General features: G+C 40.2%; 1 pseudogene; it reads left to right on the top strand.

Moving 5' to 3' along the window:
* Nucleotides 1-302: 302 nt before the first annotated feature.
* Nucleotides 303-1,320, top strand: LOC142422747 (eukaryotic translation initiation factor 3 subunit J-like; annotated as a pseudogene).
* Nucleotides 1,321-15,077: the final 13,757 nt, after the last annotated feature.

Genomic DNA, 15,077 nt, shown 5'->3' with positions numbered 1-15,077 from the left:
CACTGCTGCAAGGTTCAAGATCAACATACAAAAATAAATCATGTTTCTGTATACGAATAAAGAGAGCTTTGAAAAGGAAATAAAAAAGTAATTCAATTTGCAGTGACCACTGAAAAGATGAAATATTTCAGCTTAAACCTAGCAAGAGAGGCCGGAGGGGGCGGGGCCTCGACCTCCGTACCCAGTCAGCCACGGTCCCAGCCTGCCCCGCGCCGGCCATCGAGAGCAAACCTAGTGACTCACCTCCGCCCCGCTAACTCCTCACTGGCTTCCCCCTCGCACACGCTCACACCCAGGCCGAGATGGCGGCGGGGGACTCCGATTCTTGGGACGCGGATACGTTCTCAGTGGAGGACCCGGTGCGGAAGGTGGGGGGCTGCGGCGGCGGCACTGCGGGCGGGGACCGCTGGGAAGGCGAGGATGAGGACGAAGACGTCAAGGATAACTGGGATGACGACGATGAGGAAAAAAAAGGAAAATGAAGAACAAACAGAAGTAAAAGTTTCAGAAAAGAAAAAAATAGCAGAGAAGATCAAAGAAAAAGAGCGGCTACAAAAGAAGAGGCAAGATGAAATTAAAAAGAGGTTAGAAGAACCTGAAGAACCTAAAGTGCTAACACCAGAAGAACAATTAGCAGACAAATTGCGACTAAAGAAGTTACAGGAAGAAGCAGACCTCGAATTAGCAAAAGAAACGTTTGGCGTTAATAATACAGTTTTTGGAATAGATGCTATGAACCCATCTTCAAGAGATGACTTCACAGAATTCAGAAAGTTACTAAAAGATAAAATTACGCAATATGAAAAGTCACTATATTATGCCAGCTTTTTGGAAGCCTTAGTTCGAGATGTGTGTATTTCATTGGAAATAGATGACTTGAAGAAGATTACCAATTCTTTGACTGTGCTTTGCAGTGAAAAACAGAAGCAAGAAAAGCAAAGCAAAGCTAAGAAGAAGAAGAAAGGTGTGGTTCCTGGAGGGGGGTTAAAGGCGACCATGAAGGACGACCTGGCCGACTATGGTGGTTATGACGGAGGGTACATATAAGACTTTGAAGACTTCATGTGACAACGTTTTATCTTCTCCTGGTGTCTTCTTTCTGTTGCCCACAATCCCTTCAACATGTAGCACAACTTCCTTTCCTTTCAGTTCTGCCAAATGCTACAATCAGAAGTGCAGTATCTTTTGTGCTGGTCATTTAACCCCTTGACTCTTAGGTGCTAATGTGCAAATGAGGGAACTTGGATCTTGCTGCCAAGGGGTTAAAATCGGGAACCTCAGTTGCTACTAAATCATAGTAAAAAAGAAAAATCCCAATAATGTTGTCATTGTTGCTATCTGATTCCATAGCAGCAGTCACAAAATTGGAAACAAGGTTGCAACGTGACAAGAAACTGTAGTATTTACCAGCACCATTCAGTAATACAGCCTTAACCATACCTCCTTGAACTACTTCATAACCTGTCAAGAAAAGCAGTTTGCAGCAAGGGCATGTGGTGTGCACCTAGTATTAAAATTGCTTTGTCTTAAAATTGAAAAGAAAAAAAAAAACCTAGCAAGAGAAATAAAAGACTTCTATAAACAAAACTGCAGAAATGTACTCCAAGATACCAAAATAGATTCCCATAAATGGAAGTATATACTATGTTCATGGATAGGAAGATTTAACATTGTGAAAAATGCTAGTACTACTCAAATTAATAATATTATATAATTCCGATCAAGATGCTAGCATCATTATTTGAAGATATGGGAAGACTAATTACCGAGTATATATGGAAAGTAAGAGATCCAGAATAGGTAAAGCATCACTCATGAATAAGAACAAAGTAGGGCCTTTGAATCTCAAAACCTAGTCAGTCTCCATCCTTCTCTATTCTGTTCTCACAAAGCCATCTTTCCCATAACACTCTGCTGCATTCAATAATTGCATTCTACTGCAATTACCAGACTGCACTCATAAATATGTGGGTTTTTAGAGAAGATAACAAATTACCACAGGTAAGGATTAGAAACTTAAAAAAAACCCAGTTATTTTATATACAGTATCTTTTCTCAGCCATGCCAGTAGACATGATTCTCTTTGGCCCTCAGATTTTCTTTGCCCTCTGCCCTGCTCCAGCAAGTGTTATAAATCCCCATTAGTGCTGATAAATAACCAAAGAGTACTCCACTATGCAAGCTAGACTCCTTCCTGAAGATATTCAGCTTTACTTATTCTGAGGTCTTGGAAGTCTGTGACTATGCATCATGGTCTTAGTGCTGCTGCTTCTGGAACCTCTGCTGATGCTACTTCACACAGGTACGTTCCACTCATTCTGCTGGTGGTTCTTCTTTCATGATGACTGTGGGCAAAAATGGCTGGTCTCCGTGTTAATATCCTCTATACCTTATTTGCATGCTTCTACCAAGTCACTGGGTGAGGCTCTGAAAGGAATAGCCATAGCAAGTAATTTCACTTCAAGCCGAATGGGCTACAGAGAAAACTGAAATCCACAAAAGGCTAAATGTTTGATAATATTTTAGAAGCTATCAGAGAAGCCAAAATAGTTCTTGAAATTAAATATATAACTACTGAAATTGACATGTCAAGATCAATCTTGAAGTATAATGCTTTCTATGATATGAGAATTATGTCTATCATGAAGATCAGTTAATATGACTAGTATTCAAATTTGTACACCAATCAGTAAAGCCAATAATGATGCAATTGAAAAACTATAAAAGCTTCTTCAGTTTTAAATGGATCAAACATGTAACCAAGCTGCTCTGATAATTACTGGTATATGAATGTAGAGTGTGAATATTGGATACATGGAGGAAAGATCTGAACATGGAAACAATGACTTGGTGATAGAAATGAGCTGGAGAACACATGATAAAATTTTGCAATATAAATGACTTATTAATTGAAATATCCTTTTCATCAATATAAATCATGACTGTGCATGTGGACCTTAGATGCAATATACAGCAATAAAATTGACTACATGTGTGGAAAGGAGCTTTGGTGGCATAGTGGTTTCAAATTGGGCTGCTAACTGAGGTCTGCAAATGAAAACCACCAACCACTCCATGGGGAAAAGATGGAGTTTTCTATTTCCTTAAAGCGTTCCAGGCTCAGAAACTCACAGGGGGCATTTCTACCTGTCCTATAGGGTTACTCTGAATCAGCATTGACTCGATGGCAGTGAGTTGTTTGTTGTTCTTTGGGGATTTTTTTTGAAATAAATGATAGAAAAGGTTAATACTATCAGTTAGAACAAGGTAGAGATCAACACTGGACCACACCATTTATTTCTCCTATATAAGTTCAGGATGAAGCTGTAGTAAAGCCCTTGGAAGCCAAAATATAAACTTCAGTACATTATACCTGAATCTAGAGATCATCTCAAGAATAAATTTGAGGCATTGAATCCTAATACCCCAAACTAGACAAATTATAGAATGACACCAAGAACATCGCAGATGAAAAAAATGAGAAGCTTTAAAAAGAGAAGACAGAAAGAAAAGACCAACATTAAGAGGCTCTGAAACCTGTTCTCGAACTTACAGAAGTTAATATGACTAGAAGAAATCACCAAGTGGAGTAGCTGAACAGAATATGTCATAGGACAGCTATAGAAGATGAAGTAAAATATTAAAATATGCAGCGACCTCTGGTTAGAAAAGCAAAAGTGAAGAAGTGACTCAACATATCCCATACTGAAAGAACTGAAGAAGAAGAAGAAAAATCAAGCCTTGGGATGCAATATGGAAGCATTCTATAGTCAAAATATTAAGCGATGCATGTAGCATCACACGATGAAAGGAATACTCAGGGTCACTGTAGCAAAAAGAATTGGTGAATATTCAACCATTTCAAGAGACAGCTTATGATTGAGAACTACTGGCTTAAAGGAAGAAATCCAAACTGCATTGTAGGCATTAAAGAAAAACAAGACTCCAGGTGTTGGCAGAATGACAACTGAAACATTTAAGTAAATGGATGTAACACTGGAAGTGCTCTATGCTAATACATGTAGAAAATGTTCCTGGCTAAGCAACTACAAAAGATCCTTATTTATGCCCATTCCAAAGGTGACTCAATACAATACTGAAATTATCAAACAATAGCATTGCTACGCACATGCAAGTAAAATTTTGCTGAAAACATCACAAAATAAATTGAAGTAATATATCAAGAGGGAGCTGCTTAAACAGAAGTTCTGTCAGGGAAGACTAGCCCCTAATAGTACTGTGGGTTCATAGGTGCAACTGTACTGTTATGATATATAAAGATTATGGTAAAGTCATGGAAGAGAGGAGAGATAGGAGAGAAGGTAAAATAAGGAGTCAGACATATCATATGGTTGCATGCTCACCTCCGGGATGACCATGATCTCAGCAGCCAGGTCCACAAAAAGAGCAGGAGGATGGGGAGGGAGGAGAGAGTGTCTCCTCTTTATTTCTGACCAAGTTCTATATATACTTAAGGACGTGATTACAGGAAGGGGCTGTTACGCGCTCCATGTACTCCATATTTAAAAGGGCATTCCCCTTTTGAAATCATGTTTGGGATGGCTCCTCCCCTCATCCCCCGAATGGAGGATGAGACCTTAAGCTCTATCAAAAATCATAACCTCTTTAAGTCTTTACAGGCCCTTCAAGCCGTCAGAGAAGAAGTGTACCACGCGGTCCCCCAAAAGAATAACATCTCCCCGGAACGAGATCCCTTGTTCCAACCTGGGGACTTGGAGTGGGTAAAGAAGCTCAATCCAGAACAGCCACAGCCACGGTGGGACGGACCGCACACCGTTGTTCTCAGCACTCCAACAGCAGTGAAGGTTGCAGGAAAGCCACAGACTAAAGAAGGCCGCCGAGGAGTCAGACACCCCAACATGACGAGTACTCCGTACCAGCAACCCCTTAAAAATCAAGCTCTCATGTTCAGAGTTTGGATTTCTTTCGTAGTAAAAGCAGCTGCCATATGGAAACCGAAAAATCCGCACTAGATGTCGCCTCACCAATGGACACTAACCCATACCATCGATGGAGGAGGAGAAATCACTGTTGCTAACCAAACCGGCATTGGCGAGCCTACTTTCTTGTTTGACTTTTGTAAACTCCTAGGCCAGAACTGGGGTCAGGCTCAATCCTATGGGTGCGGGAACCAACGCAGGAAGAAGGCATTGCAATCAGTCCAGTTTTACTTGTGTCCACGCGCAGGTGAGGGGTGGTGATCGTAAAGACTACTATTGCAAAAGTTGGGGTTGTGAAACCATCGCATCCTGGAAACAGTCTGACTCCCATATTTATGTTACAAGGAAAATCCTGTCCAAGAACTGCCAGTCAGAGGATTTTTGCAACCCCTTGATTATCAGGGTGACAACCTGGGAAGAAAATTACTGGATAGGTGGAAAAACATGGGGACTAAGACTGTATGTGTCCGGCTACGATCCAGGGATTGAATTTACTATCCAGAAGAAAATAATTTTTACCCAACCTAACCCAATAGGGACAGTATAATACCGCCACCGCATCTCACTAAATGCCCACTGAAGAGGTGTGTAAATGACCCGAAAAGAATTTTCACAGGGGTAGAAACTGAATGACCAATAAACATATGAGAAAATGTTCCAGATCATTAGCCATAAGAGAAATAAAAACGAAAATAACTATGAGATGCCATCTAACACCCTCAAAGGTAGCCCTATTCAAAAAATCAGAAATCAATTAGTGTTGGAGGGTCTGTGATGAGATAGGAACTTTCATCCACTGATAGTGGACCTGTAGGTATGTATAGCCACTATGGAAATTGATTTGGTGATATCTAAAACAGAATGGAAATTGAGCTACCATATGACCCAGCAATCCCCTACTGGGCATATACCCAGAAAAGGCAAGAAACAAACCACGGCCAGACATCTGTGCTCCAATGTTCATTGTGGCACAGTTCACAATTACAGGGAGTTGGAAACAACCCAAATTTCTATCAACAGACAAATGGATTAAAAACAATGGAGCACTATGCAATGCTAAAAAACATTGATGAACACATGAAGCATATTGCTGCATGGGAAGAACTGAAGGAAATCATGCTAAGTGAAGTAAACCAAGCACAAAAGGACACGTAGAACATGAGTCCATGAGGTAAACTTTAAAAAATGCAAAAGGGGCATAAGACTGTATACACACATTCCTAGGGTGAGGTCCAGGTAGTATGGCAGGGGCCAGACCAGACCAAATCCATAGGTACATATGGTAGCCAACTAAAAAGGAGGGGGCAAAAAGAAAAGAAAAAAGAGGTAAATGGGTAGTGGGAAAGAGGGTACTAACCTACCCAATGGGAGGGTATTGTTTATATCTCCACAAAGAAAGAGGGACTAGACTTTAACTTAGTGCTTCAAGATGTGTATACAACATAATGGCATGAAGCAGGGAACCAGTAGAGAGATCTGAGGGGTGGGTCCCAATCCCAACCACATGGACAGTCTCCCTTCCCCCCAGAAGAATTAACTTCAGGGGACAGCACTGATGCTACAGCTCAGGAAGAGGGACATGTCTGATCAGAGCACATGGGAGCAAATGAAGGGGGAGAAAGAGAGAGTGGAACACTTCCCGGCCCACCAAGCCATGAAGATGATATCCCCACTCAGAACTGCCAAAGCACAAAGAGGACCCTATTGCTGGACCCACTATGAGACACAACATCCCTCACTGCCCTATAGCTCTACAGGGGACAACACTGGAGCACATGATCTGACCCTACCACACCGAGGCAAAACACTAAGGGTATGCAACAGAACAGCAAGGGGAGCAAAGCAAGGAAGTCCCCAGGAAGTGCCAAAAATAGACTTTGGGTCCAGGGCATGGCACCCCATCATACACGACTGGAAAACAATCCTAAAAGTCAATGAACAGACCTTGAACTATTTACAATCTTTTCCCTTTTTTGTCATTGTTTTTTTTGTTGTCATTCTTTTGTTTCTTTTGTTGATATGTTTTCATCTGTCTTGTTTTTTTGTGTGCATATTATTATCTCTGAAATCTAGATAAGATAGGCTGGATAAACAATCTGGAGGAGAAAACAATGGGACCAACGGTTCCAGGGGGACATAACAGAGGGGGAGGTGGGGAAAGGAAGTAGTGTTAACCAATCCAGGGACAAATGAACAATAAGTGATCCAAAATCAGTGGCAAGAAGGATGTAAGATGCCTGGTAGGGATTGATCAAGGACAATGTAACCGAGAGGAATTACTGAAACTGAAATGAAGACTGAGCATGGTAGTGGGATGATAGTTAAAAGTTTATGGTGCCAACCTGGCCGATAAACATATGTGGGGTTCATATAAGGGTGGAGAGATAAATGGCCTGGTGAGCCTCACCTTTCTAGTTCTTGGGTCTCTTGCTTTCTGATGGTCAGACCAGGGTGCAGCTGCCTTAGCCAGTTCCTTGCTTCAGCTGTCAAGGCCCACTTCCTGAAAAATATCTCCAAGGATAAACCACACAGACCTACCCCAATGCAGCCTTTAGTGCTGGAAGAGCCATGTGGAGACCCCTGCCAGCACTGAGATGCTTACAGGCTCACTGATTCTGCTTTCCTCCTGCAGTCGGCATCAATATATGCATTTTTGAAATGGAGGACTTGGTGGATTAGTGTCGGACATATGGGTTATTGTTGGACTTGTGGGCTTGGGCAGCACTGGATTGGGATGTTTTCTTGATGTGCACCTACCCTTTATATAAAACTCCCTCTTATACATGAGTTTCTGTGGATTTGTTTCTCTAATGTACCCAGACTAATACATGGGACAAGAGGAAAGTAAAAGGAAATAGAGGAAAGAACTAGGAGGCAAAGGGCATTTATAAAGGTCTAAATAAACCATGTGAATATGTAAATATATTTATATATGATTATGGGGAAATGAATCTATGTGCATACATAAAATATATATTTATATTAAGGTTGCAGATGACATTGGGCCTTCACTCAAGCACACTTTGTTCTATCAAATTGGCATTCCATGATGTTCACCTTCCTGACACAATCACTAAAAACAAAGCAGATGCAGAAGCAAATGTGGTGAAGAAAGCTGATGGTGCCCAGCTATCATAAGGTATAGCATCTGGCATCTAAAAGGTTTGAAGGTAAACAGGATGCCATCTAGCTCAGAAGCAACAAATCCCACATGGAAGAAGCACACCAGCCTGTGTGATCCCTAGGTGTCGATGGGATCAGATATCAGGCATCTAAGACCCAGAATAAAGCCATACCCAAGGTGCATGGAGTGGAGATCCAATGCCCATCTGTAAACAATTGGTAATCCCATCACAGAGGGATCATAGGGAAGAGATGAGCACATCAGGGTGTAGTATAGCACCGATGAAACACACAACTTTCCTCTAGCTCTTTGGTGCTTCCTTTCCTCCACTATCATGACCTCAATTCTACATTACATATCGGATTAGACCAGAGCATGCACACTGCTACAGATAAGAGCCCAAAACTCAGGGAACCCAGGATATATAAACCCTTCAGGACCAACAATGAGAGTAGAGATACCAGGAGGATTAGAGGAGGGTGGGATGAGAAAGGGGACTTGATCACAAGGATCAAATTAGAACCCCCTCCCAGGGGGATGAATAATTGGAAAGTGGGTGAGCAGCGAAAAAGGACGATGTAATATGGAAAAAATAATCCATAATTTACCAAGGGTTCATGAGGGAGGGCAGGCGAGGAAGGGAAGTGGAAGAAATGGGGAGCTGATATCAGGGGCTCAAGTGGGAAGAGAATTCTTTGATGACAGCATCTGTGCAAATGTGCTTGACACATAGGATGAATGTATGGATTGTGATAAGAGATGTAAGAGCCCCCAATAAAATTATTTTTTTTAAAGAATACAAAGAGTGACACAAGTCCTCAAATTAAATCTGAAATGTAGTGTTTTGCATCATTTGATTGTGGCTGTAGCATAATTGATATTAGTTTTATTATTATCTCTACTTTTCTTTATGATTACAAGATTCTAAGTGAAATAGATGGTATACTTATTAAATTAGTAATATATTTTCTGATTATAGGTCCATCAACTATTTGAATATTTGAGACTGACTACACAGGACATTTTTTAATATGTTTAATAAAATGTTTAATTGCTCACATATATTTTTTTAATATGCCCTGAACAGGAATTAGATTCCTTTAATCATTATGAGTAAGTGTTTAATATCCCACGTACCACTTGGGTCTAACAGAGAAATTCAAATGGAAAGCACCTTCCAATTATCAGGTCTCAGGCCTCTGAGGCAAACTACTCTGAGTAACAACAGAAGAGTCATTCTTAAACTGTAAGGAAGGGCTTAGATCTTTACTTCTTTGATTCATTAGTTGGACTATTAAGAAGCCTACTCCAAGAAGTAGGCATAAATTAAGACAGTGAGAGAGAATAGGGACTGTGTCTTTTTCCAACGTGGACACATTTCTTATAGTAATTTGCATCTTGTTTTCTGACCTGTTCCAGGGGCTATTTGGGGTGTTGATTAAGAAAATTGGATTAGATAGGCCACCATCAGCTCTAGTTTCTAAGATATTGTGCTCCATTATTTTACATTATTAAATTATACGTACTTATTAATTTATCATCATAGTTTTGAATACAAAAATTCAGGCCCATAACAAAGGATATGGCAAAAAAAGGTAAGAAATACTTGAAAAAAAACAATTAGGTATTAAAAGTCTTCTGACCTGGCTGTGCATTGGTTACATAAATCATAAGGTCAGTGGTTCAAGGCCACTAGTCACTCTACAGCCTTTGGAAGATTTAATGGTTTGGATACCAGGGGGACAGTTCTTCTCTGTCCTATAGTGTCACTATGAACTAAACTTAATTAGATGGCAATGGGTTTTTCATTTTGCTCTGGGAGGCTTAGTAATATATGCAGAGTATACAAGTGGGATACTGCAAATCCAGAACACAGCTTGTGATGAATGTAAAATAAAGATAATGGGGAAAAAAGAAAATGGAAAAGGGACATATTTGGAAAGTGTGAGGGCAATTCAGTGTGTCAAAATTAAAGACTTCATAGTAATTTTATAAATATTTTGAAGATCTTAATTTTTCTTCTTCAAATAATGCAGTAAACATTTAGAGCATGTTTTAATATATAGAAATCAATGGAAAACAAACAAAAAGAAATCAATGGATAAATTGTGCTAAATGTTTATAGGTGAGATTGAACCCAAACTTATGTATAAGAAAAATTCTAGCTTGTCTTTCAAGAGTTTATGTGCACAGGTAGAGAAATTCTGCCATAATAAAATAAGATCAGGGCAATTTTAATAAAGGGATTTGAACTCTGATAGACCCATATTGGGTTTCAAAACATTTGAATCTCTGTTTATTGTACCCAACTCACTTTAACTCTCAGGCGACTACAACTCATCGAGACCCTGTAGGACAGAGTGGAACGTCTCCTGTGGGTTTCTGGAGCTGTGTAAATCTTTATGGGATTCCCTGGAAACACAGGGAATCCAGGACAGATGACTCCTTCCGGACCAGTGGTGAGAGTGGCGATGGTTGGAGGGTGGAGAGAATTTGGGGTAGAAAGGGGGGAAAGATTACAAGAATCTACATATAGCCTCCTCCCTGGGGGAGGGACAGCAGAGAAGAAGGCAGGGAGAGACATCGGGCAGTATAATATATGTCAGAACAATAATTTATGAATTATGAAGAGTTCATGAGTTGTGGGAGTGGGGAGGGAGGGGGAAAATGAGCAGCAGATATTAAGGGCTCAAGTAGAAGGCAAATGTTTTGAGAATGATGATGGCAACAAATGTACATATGTTCTTGACACAATGGATGGATGTATGGATTGTGATAAGAATTGCATGAGCTCCCAATAAAATGATTAAAAAATCTTTATGGAAAAGAAATTCTCAGCTGATGGGCTCAAATAACTGACCTTATGGTTTGCTGTCAAACACCTAACCGACTACATCCTCAGGACTCCTAATTTACTGTAAATAAACCCTATTCTGGCCCCCTTTTAAGATGACACATTGAAACTTCCAGCTATTCAGTTCCCAAAAAAGGCAAAGTGATACTGGGGGACAATTCCAAGTTGTGTAAAATAAAATATTTTCATATGCATGATTTCATTAAACTCTTACAGAAGTCCTGTATATGTGGGGTGTTGTGGAGAAAACCATAAAGGATGGTTATAGGAGTAGGAGCTGTAAGATAAGGCAGAAAAACAGAATTTTCAGGGTCTGATGCTTTGCAACATTGCATTTCCTTCAGATCAAGACCAGACACATCATCATTTCTTTCTATCTGCAATCCCAGAAAATGACCTGCCATATTTTCTTCCCACAATGAAATGTTCCTTTAAAATGTATATCAAGAATTAGTCATTTTCAAAAGCAAAGCAGTCCTACATGTTTCCTTGACCTCTACTAAAAGAAAAGCCCAGTTTACACTGCTGTTTCTAGTGATTTTATAATAAAATATAAAATGTTATAAAATGTTTCTAGCCATGTTGTATTAGAGCAGGCAGGTTGGGTCGGCTACATCAGTATCCACTATGGTGCTTGTTAAAATAAAGATGCATGGGTCCCACCACCATGAACTCGGATTTAGTAGGTATGAAGCAATGACCTGGATTTTTTTTTCAAGTCCCATGAGTAATTTATATGTGTGTCTTATTTTGACAATCTCTGTACAAGAAAAGAACAAGGTCTAATACTGCTTAAAGTTAGGGACTCAGGTCATACGGGGCAAAAAATATTCACTTATATATCAACTAAATTTGTTGTAACATTTTGGACAAAATAAAAGACTTGAAAAATTGTATAGACTTCACATCTTTTTATTTTGGACATTTACCATATATAAGCAATATTCTGGAGCCACCTCATACCAGCTTGTGAGGTCAATTATTAGTCAGGAATTTTGCCAGTCAATTGTTAAATTCTTGGTAGATTTAAAGCAATCATATTTAGAGTATTCACACCACGGCAATAAGCAAATGCAACAAATCTGTAACACTTCTCCCAGATACATTGCTATTATGTGAGATTTCTGGATTGGGCTACCTCGGTTCTTGCTTCGCAAAACTGAAAGAATTCAAGCCACAGAAGCGCGTTAGTAATCCAAATGGCTTGAGGGAAAGGGAAGCTTTAGGTATTGCAGTCTCAAGAAGTACACCCTGTTTGGGGAAAGCATACAAAGCTGCGCAGAAACCACGTAGGAGTTCCCAACTGTACACGAAACCCTGTGAAAAGAATCCCCGAACAGGAGCTCAGAAACCACACTTTCAGAACCAGGACTTCCCAGGGGCCAAGAGAGTGTGCGCCCTGAAGCAGGCCCTGGGCAGGCCGCAGGCACATGCGCACACAGGAGTAATCCTCTTCTCCAGCTGGCGAAGGTATTGGCCGGCCTTATTGGCTGAGTCTAAGTGTACCTGGGTGAAGCTTGATTTCTTCCCAACTCCTGTATTGTGGCATGGATAGCTAATTTTCATTTCACACAGACTTCAGGAAAACGCCCACTTTCCTCTCTAATCAAAGTCTCTAACTTCCACCAAATGACCATTTTCTGCATGGATCTGATAAGAAGGTATGGGGGAAGAATTCAGCTGTGAATAATTAAGAAGCAGGAGGGAAGGGTCTCATAATCAGCTACAACCAGGAGTGGCACTTTTCCTCTGGACTTGAGAACCATGTGCAGTGAAACTCTCAGATCCAGAAGACAGTGATACTTAACGTGAGAGCAGCAGAAGAACCAAGAGCCAAAACATGGAACAGATTGGTGGACTTCCCAACTCACAGAGCAACTAACGACGAGGCCTTTTGGCGCAGGAGGAAGAGTTAGGGCGCCTTTGGGCACTTAAGTGGGGAAGCTGGGCTTGCTAGCCCACAGAAATTGAATGTAGGGCCTTTGGCTGAGGCTTACTGGAGTAAGGTGCCTCTGGGTACCTGAGTCAGGGAGCTGGATTTGCTGACCCAAGAAGCTGGAGCTGGGTGCCTTGTGATTGAGGCTTTCAGTGAGGTACTTTATCTCTTTTGGTATTTATTAGCAGACCTTAAAGAACTTTGTAATTAAAATGTCCTGATAAACACTTTTACCCTGAGTATTCCTTACTATCATTACAACTTAACTTCTTTAATAAACCCTCTTATCATGAATTTTGTCTGTGATTTTTGTGCAATAGCTACTATAACCCAGAGAGAAAAGAGAGAACATTAAGTCAACACACAAAAACAAAAACAAATTAAAGCACAGAACAACATCAATCCAAAATAAAGTAGAATATAACAAAAAGTGCACGTTTTTAAAAAAAAGGGTCAAAAGGGGAAATAGTAAGATGTTGAAATTTAACCAAATTATATAGTGTCATCCAATATTTTGCCCATCCAAACTCCAAAGTCACCACCATCGAGTCATTTCTGACTCACAGCAACTCGAGAGTGGGCTGGAACTCTTCCTGTGGGTCCCGAAGACTGTAACTTTTTATAGGAGTCGAAGACCCATCATTCTTCTGCAAAGAAACAGGTGGTTTCGAACTACAGATTTGGGGTTTTGAGATCTACTGAGCCTGTTCTTTTTTTTTTTTTTGAGCCTGTTCTTTTTTGTGTTCTTTGTATTTCATTTCATTCTGTTGCTTTATTGTGTATGCTCAATTTGCCTTTAGAAATTTTCTGTTCTTTTACCTTATTTCTTCCATTTGCTTTAACAACTCTACATTCAAGAGAAAGTTTTAGTCTCTTCTGATATCCACTTTGGTCTCTTCTTTCCTGCCTGTTAATGACCTTTTGCTATCTTCACATATTATATTCTTGAATCATCTACAACTCATCTGGCCGTTGGTTATTTGTTTACAGCGAGTCAAATCTGTTTTTGAGATAATCCCTAAAATCAAGTGGGAAATACTGCAGGTCATATTTTGGCTTCCTACACAAGCTTCCGTTTTCTTCAACTTCACCCTGAGTTGCATCTGAGCAAATAACACTCTGCTCAACAGCTGGCTCGGGTCTTGCTTGGATTAAAATATTGTGCTTCTCAATCATCTCTTCCCACAGATGCAATCCATTTGATCCCAATGAAGTTCACCTGTTGAGGGTCATGTGAATAGTTGGCCTTATACTGCTGAATAAAAGGTGTTTGCAATAAATACAAGAAACTCCCATCAATACAACTATTATTCAAATTTATGCACCAATGACTCAAGATAGTGGCAAATAAACTGAAGAATTTTACCAATGTCTTCAGTCTGAATTTATCAAATATGCAATCAAGATGCATTGGAAATTATTGGTGATTGAAATGCAAAAGTTGGAAATAAATAACCAGGAACAGTAGTTGGAAAATATGGCTTCGGTGTTAGAGACCACATGATCCTACTGTGGTTAGGTGCCATCAAGATAGTTCCGACACTCAGCGACCCCAGTGCTACGGACAACCCAATGAGACACCACTGGCTCCTAAGAATTCCTCACAATTGTTTGAGCCCAGTGCTGCAGCCACTGTGCAAATCCATCTTGCTAAGGACTTGCCTCCTTTTCACTGCCCTTCTACTTTACCAAGCATGATGTCCTTTTCCAGGGACAGGCTCTCCTGATAAGATGTCCAAATTACATGAGACAAAGTCTCACCATCCTGGTTTTCCAGGAGCCTTCTGGCTGTACTTCTTCCAAGAAAGGTGTGTTTGTTCGTCTGACAGTCCAATGGTGCTTTCAGTATTCTACCTTCACGCCCTAATTCAAATGCATGATTCTTCTTTGGTCACCCATATTCAATGTACAACATCCACAAGCATATGAGGAGACCACATGATAGAATTCTGCAAGAGCAATGACTTCATCACAGAGACCTCTTCTCAACAAAATAAAGGGCTACTCTACAAACTTTCTGATGCTGAGGAAGTTTTCTATTTTGAATAGTGAATGAGATCTATGCCCTCACCTTATTTTTTTAGCAGAGTAGGTAAGGGGTGATTTTGAACATACAATTGAGTAAGGAGAACCTTTTTACAAGGCAAATACAGAGGTATATCTGCATTGAAATATCCAATATACAAAATGATGATTTGGAAA

Source organism: Tenrec ecaudatus, chromosome 12, assembly GCF_050624435.1.
Source record: "Tenrec ecaudatus isolate mTenEca1 chromosome 12, mTenEca1.hap1, whole genome shotgun sequence".
Lineage (NCBI taxonomy): Eukaryota > Metazoa > Chordata > Mammalia > Afrosoricida > Tenrecidae > Tenrec > Tenrec ecaudatus.
The sequence above is the reverse complement of the archived record's forward strand: the minus strand, read 5'-3'. Positions and strand labels throughout refer to the sequence as shown.